We start from the raw sequence: 22551 nt of genomic DNA on the forward strand, positions 1-22551 counted from the left end.
TTTAATAAAAATTTACAAAATGTCTGAATTAAACACTAATTCAGAGAGATTTTTTTCCCCAATTGGATTTGGACTAAATGACAGAAATAATTTTGCAAACCCATTTTCATTCATTCTTAAATTATGTTATTTAAAATTTACTTATTAAGCATGATATATGAATTCTGTTTTGAGCCAGAACATTGGGATTAAACACTGAATAGAATATAATCGCTTACTATCAAAAATAACCCAGATGTTAATGGGGATGGAGATGTATTCATTTGTAACAAATTGCCACAAACTTGGCGGGTTAAAACAGCAGAAATTTATTTTCTTACAAATCAGGAGGCCAGAAGTTAAGGGGTCAGAAAGGCCACACTCCCTCTGTAGGTTCAGAGAGAATCTGTTCCTTGCTTCTTCTAGCTTCTGGTCGATGTCAGCAATTCTTAGCTTGTGACTACTTCAATCCAGTCTCTGCTTCCACCTTCACATCTTCTTTGCTGTGCACCTAATCTCCCTCGGCCTCTCTCTTGCACGGAATTTGTGATGGCATTTAAATTCCAACCTGATAAATCAGAAATATCTCCTCGTCTCAAGATTCTAACACAATCACATCTATAAATATCCTTTCTCTGAATAAGGTAACATAGGTGCTAATACTGTAGGTAAACATAATTCACAACTGCAATATAGATACGAAATAAAGGTTTTGTTGACACCACAAGGATGATAAAAATATGGAATGGCTTATGATTTTGCGTGAGTTGGTCATAGATCATAGTTTTTTAAAATGTCAGAATTGGGTTGAAATACCAGTTCATACTGTGTGTGAAACTTTGGACATGTTACATAATCCCTCTGAGTCTTGTTTTCTGAATTGAAGTAGCAATCCATGGGAAGATGATGAATACATAAGGAATAATGGTGATATTCTCCAACACAAGGAACACTAAATGTAAATGAGTTTTAGGGGAAAAGATCAAGTTCCATTCGCTTACGTTGAATTAAGACTTATTCAGTTGACATCCAAGAAGATATTTTAAATATGTAGTTAGATGTTTTAGCAAGGAGATGAAGATACAAATGTGTGGGTCTTCTGAGTATAGGTGTGAATTTAAATCAGAGGCATTTTGGTATTCTATATTAAGATGAGATGGTGAAAGTTAAGTGGCTACAGGGCCAAGCCTTGAGGGTCATTTAATAGTACAATAACAGAGCATGAGTTTACAAAGGAGAGAGAGAAGGATTGTCAAGAGAATGAAAAGAAACAAGGAATACTGAATATTGAAGGAAATAATGGGATATATTGTTTAAAGGAGGAAGTGACAAGAATTGTCTGATTATGCTTAGAAGTCAAAAGAAATTAATACTTAAGAAGGTCCACTGGATTTAGCAATATGTATGCCATTGCTCTGGTCACAAGTTAGGGAAGATGGGTGAGGAAATCAAACCAAAATATTGGAGTACTTAATAGGAGGTTAAGAAATAAGGATTGGAAACACAAAGTCCCCGTAATAATTTATGAGGAGGTCAGAAAGGCTGTGACTGTAGGGATATATGGATTTGTTTTGTATTTTATTTAAATGTTTTAAATAACAGACTTACGTGTGAAAAGAAAACATTAATGGGGGAATCAAAATGAGAGTGTATTGGTATATATAAAAATGAAAGAGCAATTGATAGTTTCTGTGAAGGGAGAGTGGAAACCTCAGGACAGGATGTTGTTTGTCCTGAAATAGGTGATAAGCCATCCCTTTATTTCAACTAGAAGGTAATAAAACAGTCTACAGGCAGACACACATTATGTTTGCAGTTTGGCACCAAGAATATGAGGTGTTTCTGACAGTCCCTTTTGTTTGTCCATTTTGTTTGTCCATCTACATGTTTGCTATTTTTATCTAGTGAAAGCATACAGAAGGGGTGGGAAAGGGTTAAGAAAAAAATGCTAAGGAGCAAGAAAAAGAGAAAAGGTGTGAAGTAATTTTGAAATGACCTTAACTAATATAAAAATTCAAGGTACCCTTGAAGGCCAACTGTGTAAGCAGTCTTCAGTATACGGTGTGACTTTTCCATTAGAACTCACTCCTCCAGTATATGTGATAGCAAGGATGTTTATTTTTGTGAGGTGGAAGCTCATCCAGAGAGGTAGGAAATATATTTCCAAAAATTCTGTAAATTAATTATGGAAGAGCCTGGTAAGACATTCCACTTAGAGTAATTTGATGAATTAACTGTAAAAGAATCCAACTATAGAACACAAAGTGCTGGATAAAGTAAAACACATGTCTTTTAGTTAATCTTGCAATAAAGTAAGTGAAATGATCAGGGATCAGAAGCAAAGCAGAATCAGGAGTCCAAAGTGCAAACATAATTTTGAGACTCTAGTTCATGTAAGGTCCTTTGCCAAAACCCAGTACCTCAGCATTACATTTTAGTATTCATACAGAAAAGACAAGGTCTTGGATTCACTAATTGTAGAAACTCCTTTATGAGTATGAATCTTCAATGGACAGAGCATTAGTGAAAGTGTGGGCAGGAAAATCTTGGCACCTTTGGAAGGAGAGAAAATTTTCTTAAACTCAGGGAAGTTTTCTATATTGGGAAAATACATGGTAATGAAAGGTTCTGCTACAAACCCATAATTTCTATGCTGCAATCACACTGGTGTAGGTTTAATATTATACTACCCGAGTGATGTGGCGGAGAAGCTAAGTTAAAGTGGTCTCAGGTTGGTAGTAAACACATGCACCTGAATAATGCAAGAGTAAATCCTCTCTGGAAGAACACAGATCTATTCAAATCCTCATGATCCCTGACCATGACATCAAATATGAGTTTACAATAAAATATTTTTAAATGGCGGTGGTGGGGCAAGTTGATATAAACAGGAACAAACAATCATTCAGTCTGCAAGGATTTGAGAATTAGAATTTCCACATACCAATGATAGAACATAAGTATTATGTGGAAAAAAATATACAAGGTAAGTACTAATAATAAGAAAGCTAATACAGCTATTTTAGTGTGAGGTAAAACTGTGGTTAAAGGCATTGAAAGAGATATGGAGAATATTTAATGATACAGAGTTTAATGCAGTAAGAAACTACACTTAAAACTTGACAAAAAATACAATTTAAAACTTTTATAAAACATGAAAAATATCCTCAATTTATGAGACAAAACTTGGCTGATGAGTGGAAAATTGACAAATCCATCTTCATGTATGGTGATTGTGGGTAACATTGAAACATTTCCAGAATATCTCACCTGGCTTTAGTATATCTGCATATCAGTAGGCGTTCAGCGGTGGAAAGAAGTATGGCTTTAGTGCATTTGCATCTTTCCACAGGGGTGGGAAAGTTCATCTCCATATCAATGGGTGATTACCTGGGCAACAGAGGGCTTATCTGTACCTGAGAGGTGAGGGGGAGGTCCTGGTGATTCCTGCTTGAGGAGAAGAAAGACAGTTTGGGACTGCAGTTTGTGAGCTATAAACGGGGTTTAAACTTTATTTCTCCCTTTGACTGATTTTGGTTTTTAGAGGTATTATGCCCTGGGATTTCCTTTCCCCAGACTTACTATTGGCATAGTATTGGCAGGATTCCTGTGAAACCGAAATCTGTCACAGATAGTGAGTGCGACCTTTGGGATGGCCGCCCCTAGAAATGATGGGGAGAAGCGGCGCTCGCGCTGAGGGACATGTGTCTACACTCGTGTGGTCGTGGATGCGTCACCACCACCGCTGGCCACACCGACCCCGGCCCGTGGCCCAAGCGTAAGGCTACTGCTTCTGCCAACTGCTGCTGCTCTTGCTGCCAGCTGGAGCCTAGCCAAAACCATAAAATTTTTTTTTTTATCAGGCCTCAAAGGTATCCTGTGAAGCTGTGGGGACGAGGCATTCCAGGGCCTGTGAGCAGAGGTGCAGGGGCCAGAGAGCACAGAGCCCGATGGGGTGGAGACCTGGAGCAACGCCAGGATTGGGGACTCCAGAGAAGTCCTGATGCAGAAGCCCTACTTCTTTCTGTCAACTGTGGTCAACTGTTGAGAGGCTAGGAGCAGAACAGCAGGACCCCAGTTTCGCTAGAAGAAAACTACTCTGGTCTCATTTGTGTACAAGACTGACTGGGAGGAGGCTGGCAGCTCTCACAAGTTGTAACTGAGTACCTGCTGTGTCCTTACATAGCCAACTGCTGCCCTTCACACCAACCTGTCCCTTATGTCCAGTTCCACTACCCTTCACCACAGGGCTGTGAAGTCACTCATCTGAAGTCACTCATCTGGTGCACACAGATAGTGAGCAGAGAGGCACCAGTGTTTTATAACAGTTGCACTTGGAACAGTTGCTCCATGGAAAGGAACAGAGGTCCGGGTCACCTTGATAGAAAAGCAACTGGCTGCTGTGTACCATGCCTTGCTGGCTACAGAGCCCATCGCCGGAACAGCTCCGACCAGTGTAATAACCTCCTATTCCATCGCGGGGTGGGTGCAAGACTGGACACAAAGGCCACGGAGCAGTGTGGCACAGACACCTCAAAAGACAATGTGGGCCCATCAGTGGGGCTTGTCTTTCACCTTTGAAGAAGTCAGCCGAGCCCGGAAGGAGTGCCCTGCACGTTGTGCAGATCAGCACACCACCAAGAGGGGCCTAGAGCGTCTCTCTGCAGCCTATGGTCAGTTGCCGGTTACTGAGAGCAATCGAGGTACCCACTTTATTGGACATGTGTTGCAAGGATGGGTGCAGCAATTAGGAGTAAAATGGATGTGGCCCTGGACATTTCAACACATGGATTGGCAATGGCTGGCTCTTCTGGCACCTTGGGAAAAAGGCCTGAAAGCTGGCCTTCTGTGTATTCCTGTAACAATAGCAAATTGGCCCATGACAATCATGGTTATTTGCTTCTACAGCCTTTGTGTCCTGGATGCACCCCCTGGCTGCAGCTGCTGTGTGATGGCTGGAATGGATGAGCTTTGGACTTAATCTAAATGGGCCTTTGAACCTAGCTGAATCCTCTGGCTTGAGAATTGTGATTGTGTTGCTGATGTCAAGAAAATAATGTTTAAAGAGAGGTTTGACTTTGTCTTATGTTTGGTAAAACTTTTGTGAGCAATCTAGCATGATTGTTAGGAATGAGTAAACAAGTGTAGAAACGTATTTTGTGCTTAGTGAGAGATTGTGCTGTGAAGTACATTTACTTAATCTGCATAGGCTGAATCCTCTGGCTTGAGGATTATCAAGATTTTATTGCTGTTGCTATGGCATGTTACTAGATTGGTGGGAAGAGGGAGATCGACTAAATTGTAAGGCGAGATTTCTGTAAGGGTGGATTGTGGGTAAAATTGAAACATTTCCAGAATATCTCCCCTGGCTTTAGTATATCTGCATATCAATAGGTGTTCAGAGGTGGAAAGAAGTACAGCTTTAGTGCATTTGCATCTGTCCTCAGGGGTGGCGAAGTTCATCTCCATATCAGTGGGTGATTACCTGGGCAACAGAGGGCTTATCTGTATCTGAGAGGTGAGGGGGAGGGCCAGGGTGGTTCCTGCTCCAGCAGGAGAAGAAAGACCGTTTGGAACTGCAATTTGTGAGCAATAAACGGGTTTTAAACTTTATTTCTCCCTTTGACTGATTTTAGATTTTAGAGGAATTTTGCCCCGGGATTTCCTTTCCCTGGACTTAAGGTGATGTAAAAATTTCTCTGGAGCAATTGATAGATTAGGCAGATTAGTAAGGATCAAATAACTTAAAAGTATAACTCATAAGCTTGATCTAAATGCATAAACATATGCTTATACAACAAATATTTTAAAACTTACTTTCAAGTACATATTAAACAAAAACTGATCACAAATTGAAAGGATGTAAAACCAAACTTTTATAACTCTAATAAAATTAGTTTGGAAATAAATTTAAAATTTAATGAAAACTTTCAAAACAAGTGGGATTCAGCTAAAGCATTAGAGTAAATAATTTAAACATGCTCGTATATATATAAATAAAAGGCCTAAAAAGTTAACGACCAAAAGACACAACCTAATAATTTAGAAGGAAAGGCCAATATAGCTGCTGAAAGACAACAGAAGGAAAAGATACAAATAAGAACAGAATTATATAGCAGAATATTGTTTCTTGAATGCTAATTATTTAAATGAATTTGATATGTTGAAAAAGAAAAAGATATTAGAAAGTGATAGAGGGCATATTTACAAATGAACATTATATAGCATTAAAAAAAGTAGAAACACAATTGTGCCTTTAAATTTAAAAAATAACTTAATTTTTATTTTTAATGTTAATTTTATTTTTTTTTTGAGATGGCATTTCTCATATTTATTGATCAAATGGTTGTTAACAACAATAAAATTCAGTATAGGGGGGTCAATGCTCAATGTACAATCATTTATCCATCTCAAGCCTAACTCTCGTCAGTCTCCAATCTTCTGAAGAATAACGAACAAGTTCTTACATGGTGAACGAATTCTTACATAGTGAATAAATTCTTACATGGTGAACAGTACAAGGGCATTCATCACAGAAACTTTCGGTTTTGATCACGCATTATGAACTATAAACAATCAGGTCAAATATGAATATTCATTTGATTATTATACTTGATTTATATGTTGATCCCACATTTCTCCCTTTATTATTATTATTTTTTTTATTTTTAATAAAATGCTGAAGTGGTAGGTAGATGCAAGATAAAGGTAGAAAACATAGTTTAGTGTTGTAGGAGAGCAATTGTAGATGATCAGGTGTGTGCCTGTAGACTATGTGTTAATCCAAGCTAGACAAGGGCAATAAACCATCCACGGATGCAGAAGATTTCTCTCAAAGCAGGGGGGGTGAGGTTCTGAGCCTCACCTCTGTTGATCCCCAATTTCTCACCTGATGGCCCCCCTGCGACTGTGCCTGTCTTAGGTTGTTCCTCCCTTGAGGAATCTTACCCGTCTCTGGCTAACCAGTCATCTTCTGGGGCCATACAGGGAAATGTAAAGTTGGTAAGTGAGAGAGAAGCCATATTGTTTGAAAAGGTTAGCTTTTTACTTCTTTGCAGATTTATGCCCTGTGGCTTCTATGCCCAGCACTTGTCTCGAGGTATCTTTACCACCTGGAGGGATTATGATGCTCGGTAACTTCGATATGAGGCACAAATTCTATTTAAGGGTTGTAATTAGGAAGGAAGAAGAAAAGCTATAGAGGTAGCATATGGAAGAAAACATGGGAGGATTGATTATTTCTTTGCCATATCTTCTTGTAGAGTACCTTAAGTATGTATAGGTTTTAAACTACTAACTAATTTGCGCACACATACAAACATAATAGGAATACGGTGACATAAACAAAGCAAATCTATAATTACCATCCATCTCCAGTGAAGCCAAGAAAACCATTTAGGCACCCTAGGCATTTGTGAAAATTTGTCTATGATATGATGGATATTGTCCAACTGTACTTGAACAGTCTGAGAGAAATCAGACAAATTGAAGCAGCCCATTTCTGGGATCTGTTCACATCCCATATGTTCTTTTTTTTTTTTTTTTTTTTTTTTTTTTGAGAGGGCATCTCTCATATTTATTGATCAAATGGTTGTTAACAACAATAAAATTCAGTATAGGGGGGTCAACGCTCAATGTACAATCATTAATCCATCTCAAGCCTAATTCTCGTCAGTCTCCAATCTTCTGAAGCATAACGAACAAGTTCTTACATGGTGAACGAATTCTTACAGAGTGAATAAATTCTTACATGGTGAACAGTACAAGGGCAGTCATCACAGAAACTTTCGGTTTTGATCATGCAATATGACCTACAAACAATCAGGTCAAATATGAATATTCGTTTGATTTTTGTACTTGATTTATATGTTGATCCCACATTTCTCCTATTATTATTATTATTTTTATTTTTAATAAAATGCTGAAGTGGTAGGTAGATGCAAGATAAAGGTAGAAAACATAGTTTAGTGCTGTAAGAAGGCAAATGTAGATGATCAGATGATCAGGTGTGTGCCTATGGACTAAGTATTAATCCAGGCTAGACAAGGGCAGCAAGACATCCACGGATGCAGAAGATTTCTCTCAAAGCAGGGGGGGTGAGGTTCTGAGCCTCACCTCTGTTGATCCCCAAATTCTCACCTGATGGCCCCCCTGCGACTGTGCCTGTCTTAGGTTGTTCCTCCCTTGAGGAATCTTACCCGTCTCTGGCTAACCAGTCATCTTCCGGGGCCATACAGGGAAATGTAAAGTTGGTAAGTGAGAGAGAAGCCATATTGTTTGCAAAGGTTAGCTTTTTACTTCTTTGCAGATTTATGCCCTGTGGCTTCTATGCCCAGCATTTGTCTCGAGGTATCTTTACCACCTGGAGAAATTATGATACTCGGTAAATTCGATCTGAGGCACGAATTCTATTTAAGGGTTGTAATTAGGAAGGAAGAAGAAAAGCTATAGATGTAGCATATGAAGGAAACTTGGGAGGATTGATTATTTCTTTGACATATCTTCTTGTATAGTACCTTAAGTATGTATAGGTTTTAAACTACTAACTAATTTGCACACACATATTAACATAATAGGAATACGGTGACATAAACAAAGCAAATCTATAATTACCATCCATCTCCAGTGAAGCCAAGAAAACCAGTTAGGCACCCTAGGCATTTGTGAAAATTTATCTATGATATGATGGATATTGTCCAACTGTACTTGAACAGTCTGAGAGAAATCAGACAAATTGAAGCAGCCCATTTCTGGGATCTGTTCACATCCCATATGTTCTTTTAACCGTAGATAGTCTATAGTCATAAGATTTTGGAGTGCTACAACTTGCACCCCTCCCAACTCCTGGTTGAGTTCCAACAGTACAGATCCGGTCAAATTCGTTGTCTCACTGTATGCACATGCCAGCCTAGACATCTCCCTCCTCATTCCTATGGCAAGTCCAGGAGACGGTGGGCTGGATGCAGCCACAACCGCAGCATCGTCCGGATCCCTGTGGAGGCTTTTTGATGATCATCCCCCGGCACAAGTCCTCCAGAGAGTGCTGATGCCGGAAGCTCCTCCTCATATCGTATCTTAGTTCATTTTCTGGGTATCCAAGCTAGACCTTGATCTTCTGCATAGAAACAAACAGACCCTTTGCCCACACTTTGACATGCCCTCTATACCACTGTGCAGAACTCATTGGAGGTCAGCACACAGGAACTGCTTTTTTTTTTTTATTAAGAGAAAGGAATATTATCAGAAAAGAGTACCTCCATAGCTGATCATCTGACACCCTTTAAGTGATCAACATTAAGGATATTTAAAGCATGCGTTGATCTTTGATTTACCAATAGTTTTATCCTATCAAGGAGTAATCCCCCTTTTCTTTCTTTCTTTCTTTCTTTTTTTTTTTTGTTCTTTAATCTACACTTACATGAAGAATACTATGTTTACTATGCTCTCCCCTATATTAGGTCCCCCCTAACAACCACATTACGGTTACTGTCCATCAGCTTAGCAAAATGTTGTAGAGTCACTACTTGTCCTCTCTGTGTTGTGCAGCCCACCCTCCCCTTTCTCCCTCCCCCCCATGCATGCTAATCTTAATACCCCCCTTCCTCTCCCCCGCCTTTATCCCTCCCTGCCCACCCATCCTCCCCAGTTCCTTTCCCTTTGGTACCTGTTAGTCCATTTTTGGGTTCTGTAATTCCGCTGCTGTTTTGTTCCTTCAGTTTTTCCTTTGTTCTTATACTCCTCAGATGAGTGAAATCATTTGGTATTTCTCTTTCTCCGCTTGGCTTATTTCACTGAGCATAATACTCTCCAGCTCCATCCATGTTGCTGCAAATGGTTGGATTTTTCCACTTCTTATGGCTGAGTAGTATTCCATTGTGTATATGTACCACATCTTCTTTATCCATTCATCTACCGATGGACATTTGGGTTGCTTCCAATTCTTGGCTATTGTAAATAGTGCTGCGATAAACATAGGGGTGCATCTGTCTTTCTCAAACTTGATTGCTGCGTTCTTAGGGTAAATTCCTAGGAGTGGAATTCCTGGGTCAAATGGTAGGTCTGTTTTGAGCATTTTGATGAACCTCCAAACTGCTTTCCACAATGGTTGAACTAATTTACATTCCCACCAGCAGTGTAGGAGGGTTCCCCTTTCTCCACAGCCTCGCCAACATTTGTTGTTGTTTGTCTTTTGGATGGCAGCTATCCTTACTGGTGTGAGGTGATACCTCATTGTAGTTTTAATTTGCATTTCTCTGATAATTAGCGATGTGGAGCATCTTTTCATGTGTCTCTTGGCCATCTGTATTTCTTTTTTAGAGAACTGTCTGCCCATTTTTTAATTGGGTTATTTGTTTTTTGTTTGTTGAGGCGTGTGAGCTCTTTATGTATTCTGGACGTCAAGCCTTTATCGGATCTGTTTGACCTACTTTTAAATTAGGTACTTTGTTTTCTTATTGTTGAGTTTTAACAATTCTTTCTATATTTTGAATAACAGACCTTTATCTGATGGGTCCTTTGTAAATATTTTCTCCCCATCTACAGCTTGTCTTATTCTCTTGACAGTCTCTTTCATAGACAGGAAATTTTTTAATTGCATGAGGTCCCAGATGATCAATTATTTCTTTTATGGATTGTAGCTTTGATGTTGTATCTAAAAAAAGTCATTTCCAAACCTGTAGTCATCTAGATTTCCTTCCACTTTTTTGTAGTTTTGTGCACTGCATTTAGGGATGTGATCCATTTTGAGTTAATTTTTTTGAAGAGTATAAGGTCTGTATCTATGTTTTCATTTTTGTTCTTTGCATGTGGCTGTCCAGTTGTTCTAGCACCATTTATGGTAAAGACTATTTTTACTCTATTGTGTTGCCTTTGTCCATTTATCAAAGATTTGGAGTCTACATTTATGCAGGTCTATTTCTAGATCCCATTCTGTTATATTTCTCTATTCTTTTACCAATGCCACACTGTCTTGATTATTATAGCTTTATGGTAAGTCTTGAAGTAGGAGAGTGTCAGTTCTCTAGGTTTGTTCTCCTTCAATGTTGTTTTGAGTATTCTGGGTTTTTTGCTTTTCCATATAAATTTTAGAGCAAGTTAGTTGATATTCACAAACTAATTTGTTGGCATTTTGCTGGGATTGCATTCAATCTATATATCAAATTGGGAAGAACTTACATCTTGACACTATTCTGTTCCTGTCCATGAACATGGAATATCCTTGTTTATTGAGTTCTTTGGTTTCCCTCATCCGTGTTTTTCCTTATATAGCTCTTGTATCTGTTTTCTTAAATTTATACCTAATTAACTCATTTTTGTGTGTGCTCTTGTATATGGTACTATGTTTCTAATTTCAAATTACATTGGCTTATTGCTAGTATATAGGAATGTGATTGTGTATCTTGTAGTCTTGCTATACTCTCTCATTAGTTGCAGTTTTTGGTTGATTCTTCCAGATTTTCTCTATAGAAAATAATTTTATCTGTGAACAAAATTTTATTTCTTCCCTCCCAGTCAGTATGTATTTTATCTCTTTTTCTTGTCTTAGCTTTTATCTAGGGGTACAACATAGTGTTGAAAAGGAGTGATGAGAGGGGACATCCTTGTCTTTTTCCCAATCTTAATGGGAAAGCTTCAACTGTTTCATTTTTAAGTCTAATGCTAGCTGTAGGATTTTATTTTAGATTTTCTTTACCAAGCTGAGAAAGTTTCCCTCTATTCCTACTTTATGAGAGTTTTTATTATGAATGGGTGTTCGATTGTGTCTAATACTTTTCCTGTATCTGTTAATATGCTATTTCTTCATCTATGTGGTTTTTCTTTTTTAGAATGTTGATATCATTAACTTAATTGATTTTCAAATGTTGAATCAGATTTATATACTTGGGATAAATCCCAGTTGGTCAAAATGTATAATTCTTTTTATGCATTGTTGGATTTGACTTCCTAATCTTTTGTTGATGATTTTTGTACAATGTTCTTCAGATATACTGTTCTGTAGTGTTATTTTTTGTAATGAAGGCCTTTTTATGTTTGTTTGTTTTTGTATTATGACAGTATCAGCCCATAGAATGAGTTAGGAAGTATATCCTCGGTTTCTGTCTTCTGAAAGAGTTTTTAAAGAATGGATATAATTTGTTCCTTAAATGTTCGGAAGGAATTTATACTGTAAATTTAACAATATTCTGGCTACTTATTGATCTGTAACAAACCACCCCAAAATCTAGACACTAAAACACAATAAAGAAAAAAACATTTAGAAATATTTTCTACAATTTTGTGGTGGAGTGGACTCAGATGGAAGATTCACATGTAATTAGACAGAAGCAGTGACTGCAGTGATCTAAAGCTATACTAGCCTGGGTTGGAAATCTGAGAGGTGGTAGTTAATACTGAATGTCAATTGGATGCTCGGAGAGCACTATTGACCATGGGTGTTTTCACATAGCTTGAACTTTTTATGATGCCAGAGTTCCTAGCAGAGTATCTATGACTTTGCCAGTTAAGTCCCAGAATATCACTTCTGCTCCATTCTACTGAACAAGTTAGTTAGAAATGCTGGCCTAGATTCAAGGTTTCTTTCGTATGCGAGGCCTTCATCTATGAAGAATATAGATAAAGGATGAGACTGAAACTATTCATTGTTTATGTTGGGAAATTATCATCATAAACAACCCAGAAATCCTCTTCACCAAGGTAGTAGAGAAATAAAATGCTTTTTATTATTGAATAAGCATTAAACCTCCACCCATTCTTCCCCTCCTTGAAAATATACTGCTACTAGGAGATGAGATTGTAGAATGGCATACAGAGGGAAATCCTGAAGTTGCAGTTGATCTTACTTACAAAGTACACACCCACATACACACAAACAAAATAAAGTAAGCCTATCTGGTCACTCAAGTCAACTAGTTACTTTGTGTGTGTGTATGTGTGTGTGTGTGTATGAATGTGTGGATGTACACAGTTTACTTTTAGTGTGTATATAATTGTGAAAAAATATTTACACAGTTTTATATTAGTTATCAACTGTCTCTCTAACAAATTACCATACATTTTTGTATTAGATCAACAAAAATATACTTTCATATACTTGATAGAAGTCAGAAATCTAAAATGGGTCAGCAGGCAACCTTTCTTCTGGAGGCTCGAAGGGAAAATGCAGTGTTTCCTTGCATTTTCCAGCTTTTAGAGGCTGCCTACATTTCTTGGCTCATAGCCCTGTTTCGCTTTGACCTTTGTTTCCATTATTTACTCTGCCTCCATCATCACTTCATCTTCTCTAATTCTGACCCTCCTGTCTCTTAAAGAGGTCCTTTTAATTACACTGAGTCTAGGATAATTTAGGAAATTGCCCCATCTCAAGTTCTTTAACTTAATTACATCTGCAAAGCTCCTTTTCCCCCGTAAGGTAAGATATACAAGTTTGGAGTTTTGGACATAGACACATTTCGGGAGCCAATTATTCAGCCTGCCACAATTTTGAAGAACATTAACCTAAATTGCAAATAAAAATTGCAAATAATAGTACAAAAATATCAGTGCAACAACCAATAACAAAGGAATAATATTACTTTATAACATATTCAGGATATGGAGATGTGTGTGTGTGTGTGTGTGTGTGTGTGTGTGTGTGTGTGTGTGTGTGTGTGTCTATAAAATGGAATATTATAGATAAAGATACTTGGAGCACCTCCTTACTTAATTTCTCCTGTCCTCCTCCCCTGAGTCATTTCCCAAATTGAATTTCTCAAGTAAATGTCTAGTTTACATTAATGGAATTTTTAACATGGTGTTGATCTTTAATTTTTATTTGAATTAATAAAGATGTGTAAAGCTAAACATTGGAGGGTGTCTATCAAAGACAATTGCTTACTTTTTGAACATAATTGAAATTGAGCTTTTTTCCCTTCCTGAAACTAACTAGATGATAACATGAGGTTAATATTTTATCTTATTGGGAACATCAGTGTGAATATAGAAAAAAACTGAAATATTAAAAATAAAACTATTAAATATAAATAAATAAAGATTGGACCAGTGAGATATTTAAAACAATTCTGCACAATCACTTTCTTTATGTAATACTTAGATTTTACATATACCACTGTCTATGACAGTTATTCTAATTTAAGATTATAGCTTTCTTTTTAAAATCAACTGCTTTATATTAATGTTACATATGTAACGTTATTGTTTTGATTTAAATGTAACTAGTTTCTTGTTCTTTCTTATTTCTGTTACCGTTTATTTTTTAAACAAATATTCCTTTATTTTCTTCCAGACTAGTATTAGAAACATTTTTTAACCTTTTTCAAAATAATAAAAAAATAACCATTTGGCATTTGTATTAGATTGCATCAAAATTAATAATTTGCCTTTTGAAATATTTATGTAATACACCTCCTGAAAAATCTTTTGTCTCTCCATTTTCAAGTTTTCCTCTTTGAGAAAAGTCGTGTCATTGTTCTTTGCTTGTCTTGCTTTCAAATACCGTAATTAATATATTAATAGATTTTAGGGAACTATTGACAAAGGAGATGCAACAACCATAGTTGCATATGAAGATAACTAAAATAATAGAAGAGAAATATGGTTAACTTACTATTCAAGAAAAACAATGAACTGAATCTGTATATTAAAATAATGCAATGACTTTGAAAAATAGACACAGCATTTTACATACAGGGACATGTTACTAAATTTAGACAACTTAGTAAAAAGACAACCTGAGTAATGGGACAAAGTGTTTGTAAACCAACTACCTGATAAGGTATCATTGCTCAAAATATAAAAGGTACTCCTACAGCTCAATAGCAAAAAGCAAAACAAACAAAAACAAATATTATTTTTCAAATTGGCTAAGGGTTTGCACAGACATTTCTCCAAGAAGACATACTAATGTCCAACAGGTATATGAAAAGATGTTCAACATCACTAATCATCAGGGAAATGCAAATTAAAGCCACAATGAGATACAGCCATACATACATTAGGATGGTTATTATAAAAAATGAAAGGTACCAAGCGTTAGCCAGAATGCAGAGAAATTGGAAATCTTGTATATTGTTGGTGAGAATGTAAAAGATGCAAACTGTAAGGAAAATAGTATGGAGTTTCCTCAAAAAATTTAAAAATTAGACCTACAACGTTATCCTACAGTCTCACCTCTGGATATTTATCACAAAAAATTTAAATCGGGATTTCAAAGAGATATTTGCTCTCTCATGTTCATACAGCATTACTGACAGTAGCCACGTTGTGGAAGCAACCCAGATGTCCATGAAGGGATGAATGGATAAACATCATGTTATATAAATACAGTGGAATATCATTCAGCCTTAGAAAAAGAAGGAAATCCTGTCATTTCCAACAACATGGGCATACTTCTAGGTCATTATACCAAGTAAAATAAGCCAGTCACAGGACAGATATTACATGGTTCCATTTATCTAAAGTAGTCAAGGTCGTAGAAGCGGAAGCAAGAATGGTGGTTTCCAGGGGCTAGAGGGAGTGGAACATGGGAAATAGTAGTGCAATTTTGGTTATGCAAGATGAGGAAGTTCTAGAGATACACTGTAGAACGTGTGCTTATATGTAACAATACAACAGTTTAAGATGATAGATCTCATGTGTCTTTTACCACAGGAAGTATCATTTAACTTATTTATTAAAAGTGTTAGATAGTGAAACATCTCTAATATTTTGAATGACATAGAATACAATGTAAGATTGAAATATCTCCAACATCATTATCATTTCCATAATCATTATAATTAGTACTACAAAAATATCAAATGTATAGGTATTAAGGATAACTGATTATATATAACATATATTACATACATAATATTTATGTATAATTCAGAGTAAGTTATTTCAGTGGGTTAAGAGGCTTATACCTATAATTTCTAAATTTCTTTTAATATGTAAATATTTTATAGTTTAGATTCACATGTTATAGTATTGTAAATTTCAAGGTACTATAGAGTAAATTTCAAAATTTTACAAAGAAATAATACAAAAATGATTGATGGCACTGAATTATGATATCAGAAATAAGCAGTCAAATCTAGTAGACTGGTTATCATAAGGTGACAACTTTAGTATGTAATTCACCTAGATATAATTGTTCAAAATGATATATTTGGAAAATAAAATAATAGAAACTATTTAAGTTGGAACACTGAAATGAGTTTAAGTGTCTAAATGAACTGGTAAACTGGGACCTCAAATATGTTTATTTTCATATATAAAACTGAAGATAATATATAGTTGTAATCTGTAAAATAATGGTGATAAAAAGAATTCTAAACAATTTCTTACAATTAAAAGCAGTATATATTTACCCATTCTGCAACTACATTACTTGGTAACTATGAACCTTTTCATCTTAAAGGAAGTTTTCAAGAGAAAAATTTTTGCTCTTAGACTCTAAAGAAATAATGTGCTGAACTGTTGACTATCTAATCTTTAATATTTAAAATTGAAGCAATATACATCAGCTCCTAAGAGACCCATGTCAAATTCATTTTGAAATTCTAACATTCTAAAATAAGCCCATTGTTTATTTATATTTTCAAAATTGCTATTATTTATAATGGAAATTTACTTTTTGTATAATTTCCCAAGAACTTCATACTCACAGCTACAAATTACATGTGAATATTAACAGTGTATGGTATATACTGCAATATAATGCTGAAGTAATTATGTGAAACGTAATTAAATTATATAAAGTAACTCATAGCTAATACAAATTCATAATGAGGGACACGTTAGTACATATTTTTTGTGATGCTTGGTGATAGAGAAGTGGGAGAGAAATAATTATGATTGTCCCAATCATTTTAGGAAGTACTTTAGGTGGTATCAATGTGAGAAGGAAGGATACATATTCTAAGGTAGATTTTTGGGAAACTGGAGCTACTAGACATACAACATTACATAAACTTGATAGATCACAACTTGGAAGTTCACTATAAGAAAGTATCCATCTTGTCCTTCCTGCAGCTTTCAAATAGGGATCTCCTTATGAGTTACAGGCCTGTTCACATCTGCTATTCCTTCATGAGTGCATATTGGTAGGTGTTGTGTTTCTAGAAATTTATCCATTTCTTCTAGGCAATCCTAGAAGGATAAGGAAAGACTACTAAAAGCAGCCAGAGAAATAAGATCCCATACAAAGGAAAGCCCAGCAGAATATCATCATACTTCTCAGCAGAAACCTTACAAACCAGAAGGGAGTGGCATGAAGTATTTAATGCAATGAAGTAGAAGGGCCTGGAACTAAGAATACTTTACCTGAAAAGACTATCATTTAAACTTGAAGGAGGGATTAAACAATTTCCAGAAAAGCAAAAGCTGAGAGAATTTACTTCCCACAAACCATCTCTACAGTGTATTTTGGGGTGACTGCTATAGATGGAAGTGTACCTAAGGTTTAACAGCTGTCAACAGAGGTAATAAAACCACAGTAAAGAAAGAAGAACAGTTAATTACTCTGCAAATGCAAAATTAAATCAAATACCACCCAACTCAATCAAAGGATAGACAAAGAGTACACAATATGATACCCAATATATAAACAATGGAGGAGGAAGAAAAAGGAGGAGAAAAAAAGAACCTTTAGATTGGGTTTGTAATAGCATACTAAGTGAGTTACAACCTCCCAAGGCTGATCCAAAAAGAAACATAAAATCTGAGCACACCAATTACCAGCACTGTAATTGAATTGGTAATCAAAAAAACTACCTAAGAACAAAACTCCTGGACCAGATGGCTTGACTGCTGAATTTTATCAAACATTTAGTGAAGACCCAATACCCATCCTCCTTAAAGTTTTCCAAAAAGTAGAAGAAGAGGGAATACTTGCAAACTCATTCTATGAGGCCAGCATCACTCTAATACCAAAACCAGGCAGAACCAAAAAAGAAAAGAAAATTACAGACCAGTATCCCTGATGAACATAGATGCAAAAATATTCAACAAAATACTAGCAAACTGAATTCAAAAATACATCAAAAAGGTCATCCGTCATGATCAAGTAGGATTTACTCCGGGGATGCAAGGATGGTACAACAATCAAAACTCCATCAACACCATCTACCATATCAACAAAAAGAAGGACAAAAACCACATAATCATGTCCGTACATGTGGAAAAAGCATCTGACAAAATTCAACATCCATTCATGATAAAAACTCTCAACAAAATGGGTATAGAGGGCAAGTACCTCACCATAATAAAGGCCATATATGACAAACCCACAGCCAACATTATACTTAATAGCAAGAAGCTGAAAGTTTTTCCTTTAAGATCAGGAACAAGACATGAATGTCCACTCTCCCCACACTTACTCAAGATAGTTTTGGAGGTCCTAGCCATGGCAATCAGAAAACACAAAGAAATAAAAGGCATCCAGATTGGCAAGGAAGAAGTTAAACTTTCCCTGTTTGCAGATGACATGATATTGTACATAAAAAAACCCTAAAGAATCCACTCCAAAACTACTAGATCTAATATCTGAATTCAGCAAAGTTGTGGAATACAAAATTAATACACTTAAATCTATTGCATTCCTATACACTAACGATGAACTAGCAGAAAGAGAAATAAGGAAACCAATTCCTTTCACAATTGTGTCAAAAAGAATAAAATACCTAGGAATAAACCTAACCCAGGAAGTGAAAGACCTATACTCTGAAAACTACAAGACTCTCACAAGAGACATTAAAGAAGATACCAATAAATGGAAACACATCCCATGCTCATGAATAGGAAGAATTAATATTGTCAAAATGGCAATCCTGCCTAAAGCAATCTACCGATTCAATGCAATCTCTATCAAAATACCTAGAGAATTCTTCAATGAACTAAAGCAAATTGCTCTAAAATTCATATGGAACCACAAAAGACCCCAAATAGCCAAAGCAGTCCTGAGAAGGAAGAATAAAGCAGGGGGGATCATGCACCCCAACTTCAAGCTCTACTACAAGGCCACAGTAATCAAGACAATTTGGTACTAGCACAAGAACAGAACCAAAGACCAATGGAACAGACTAGAGAGCCCAGATATAAACCCAACCATATATGATCAATTAACATTCAATAAAGGAGCCATGGACATACAATGGGGAAATGAGAGCCTCTTCAACAGCTGGTGTTGGCAAAACTGGATAGCTACATGTAAGAGAATAAAACTGGATTATTCTTTAACCCCATACACAAAAGTAAACTCAAAATGGATCAAAGACCTGAATGTAAGCCATGAAACTATAAAACAAAACTCTTAGAAGACCACATAGGCAAAAATCTCCTGAATATAAACATCAGCAACTCATTCCTGAATATATCTCCTTGGGCAAGGGAAACAAAAGAATATAGGAATGAGTGGGACTACATCAAACTAAAAAGCTTCTGTACAGCAAAGGGTATCATCAGCAGTACAAAAAGGCATCCTACTGTATGGGAGAATATATTTGAGAATGACATATCCGACAAGGGGTTAACATCCAAAATATATAAAGAGCTCACGCACCTCAACACCCAAACAGCAAATAACCCCATTTAAAAAGTGGGCAGAGGATATGAACAGATTTCCAAAGAAGAAATTCAGATGGCCAACAGACACATGAAAAGATGCTCCACATTGCTAATCATCAGGGAAATGTAATTTAAAACCTCAATGAGATATCACCTCACACCAGTAAGGATGGCCAACGTCGAAAAGACTAAGAAAAACAAATGCTCGTGAGGGTGCAGAGAAAGGGGAACCCTCCTACACTGCTGGTGGGAATGTAAGCTAGTTCTACCATTGTGGAAAGCAATATAGAGGTTGCTCAAAAAATTAAAAATAGAAATACCATTTGACCCATGTATCCCACTCCTTGGAATTTACCCAAAGAATAGAAGTTCTCAGATTCAAAAAGACATATGCACCCCTATGTTTATTGCAGCACTATTTACAACACCCAAGATATGGAAGCAACTTAAGTGTCCATCAGTAGATGAATGGATAAAGAAGAGGTGGTACATATACACAATGGAATACTATTCAGCCATAAGAAAGAAACAAATCTTACCATTTGCAACAACATGGATGCAGCTGGAGAATATTATGCTCAGTGAAATAAGCCAGGCGGAGAAAGACAAGTGCCAAATGATTTCCCTTATTTGTGGATGGAGTATAACAACGGAGCAAAATGGAAGGAACAAAACAGCAGCAGACTCACAGACTCCAAGAAGGGACTAGCAGTTACCAAAGGGGAGGGGTGTGAGAAGAGAGGTGAGGAGGGAGGTCGATGGGGATTGAGGGGTATTATGTTTAGTACACATGGTGTGGGGGATCACGGGGAAAACAGTGTAGCACAGAGAAGGCAAAGAGTGAATCTGTGGCATCTTACTACACTGATGGAGAGTGACTGCATTGGGGGATGGGTGGGGACTTGATAATATGGGTAAATGTAGTAACCACATTGTTTTTTCATGAGAAACCTTCATAAGAGTGTATATCAATAATGCCTTAATAAAAAAATTTTTTTTAATAAAGTGATCCTGACCTCAAAACATTAGGGTACCACTGTTATAAATACATTTTTTAAAATTATTACTGAAAAATGTCCAGGGTCTTAACCACAAGTAACCCTTTGTAGTCCTTGGAGATGTGGAAGAAATAGCCAAATCTCTTCTTTCTTTTCCCAACAGTCTGAGAACAATCTGTAACATACAGGGTGACCATACATTCTCCTTTGTCTGGGAAAGTCTACGCTTACACCTGTTTTCAAGGCATAATTATTAATAGTAATCTTTGAATCTCAGAAGTATCCTGTTTTGTGTGATAAATTATATTGTCACCGAGATTATACAGAAAAATCAAGACTGTGCCACCATTTTTCCTTACTCTCTGTCCTGGATAAACTTTTTAGACATCAAAGTTTCAATTATATTAGGATACATGATACAAATATTATATTTAATTTTTAAACCACCTGTTGATTCTAACAATGCCAATACAGAACAAGTAATCACCCTCCCTGAGTCTCTCTCCAAGTCTTGACTGTAATAAGAGTATGTATTCTATAAGTTTCCCATGTAGCCTTAATATTCAAGCTAAGCATGTCCCATTAGTTGTCACCTGGGGCCACCCCAAGCAAGCATAAAGTCTTAACGACCTTCTCAGCTCCATGGCAATGTGTCAGCCATATTTTCTCACTGCTACTGTGAGCTCATATTCTCCAGCATGGGGATCAAGAAAGGAAAGAAAGAAAAAACAACTCAGCTGTGATGGAAATACTAGAAAAGTTCCAACATTTGGGTGGCTAATGCTAGTGACAAAGCCAATTCACTCTTTATCCACTGAAAAAATAATTTACTGGGAGCCAACTATGTACTCCTCTCTTCAATTATATAATGACAGAGACTGACATATAATGTAAAACAAACTGAAAAATATTTCCTTAAAAATATTCTTATCAGATACAGTTTTTAGAAGAAAAAACCAATCATAATTTTCCATTTTTTTCTTTTTATCTTTCCTCTTTTATTGGAATAAAGTTGATATGCAATGTTGTATTGGTTTCAGATGTATAACATAGTGACTCAATAATTATATACACTACTAGATGCTTGCCACAGTACGTATAATTATCCCGTTACATCCCAATATATTACAATATTATTGGCTATATTCTCTATGTTGTACTTCCATTCCTATGACTAATTTACTTTACAATTCACTGTTTGTACCTCTTTATCCCCTTCATTTATTTTACCCAGTCTTCCACTCCCCATTTCAACATATCTTAGAATATCTTCTATATACTAATTTCACTATGAAGAAACTATATGTTAAAAGAACAAAAATCTTAAATATAACATTAAGAATTCATGCAGCAATTGCTTTAAAAAATTATGTGAAAGGGAAATAATTTTCCTGAAAATATGAATTTGAAAATGGTCTCATTTCTATGTAGATTCTTACCAAACATTCAGACCTTGAGTTATGGGATCAATTCCTAGGCAGTCTCATAGATGTTAGATGTTCTTCTCAATCAGTAAATCTGAACTCAAAAGAAAATATAGGAGTCTAACTTTCAGATTTTAACAAAGGAAAACACCACCAAGTTAGGTTCATCTACTGTGAAGGAGAAAACTCCTATTTCAGAGATCTACAACTAGGGCAAGCCCTGAAAAGCAAGTGAATTTAAACAGCCCTAACTCTCTGCTCCCACGCCACCCCCTGCCCACCTCACCCTGGGGCATGCCCCACACATGCCACTCCTGGCGGTGCTCTGCTGCAAAACAGGCCTGAGAGATGGAGGGGGACGATAAAGCACTCTTCCCACGAGAGGGTATAACCTCTTGAGAAGAACAGGATCTGAGAGGCCATACTGATTAGACTACCAACAAATACCACCAGTATTAAAATTTATTTATGTAGACAAAATAGTAACATAGGGAAAATTTTTCTCTGTCATGTGGCCAACTTAGCTTTCCTCTTTATGAAACACCTTTTACTTCCTCTGAAGGCCCATGATTTGCTTTATCTGCAGGGAATTTGCTTACAACTGCCAA

At 36.4% G+C, this 22551-nt stretch overlaps 1 long non-coding RNA gene across 1 annotated transcript in view; it reads right to left on the reverse strand.

The window, feature by feature from the left end:
- Positions 1 to 290: 290 nt before the first annotated feature.
- The window catches only part of LOC140848009 (uncharacterized), a 102563-nt gene continuing 80302 nt past the window's right edge, over positions 291 to 22551 (reverse strand). Inside the window, exon 4 of the long non-coding RNA XR_012128437.1 lies at positions 291 to 547. This is a non-coding gene — a long non-coding RNA (uncharacterized lncRNA). The remainder of the gene's footprint in view (positions 548 to 22551) is intronic.

This window comes from Manis javanica, chromosome 2, assembly GCF_040802235.1.
Source record: "Manis javanica isolate MJ-LG chromosome 2, MJ_LKY, whole genome shotgun sequence".
NCBI classification, from domain to species: Eukaryota; Metazoa; Chordata; class Mammalia; order Pholidota; family Manidae; genus Manis; species Manis javanica.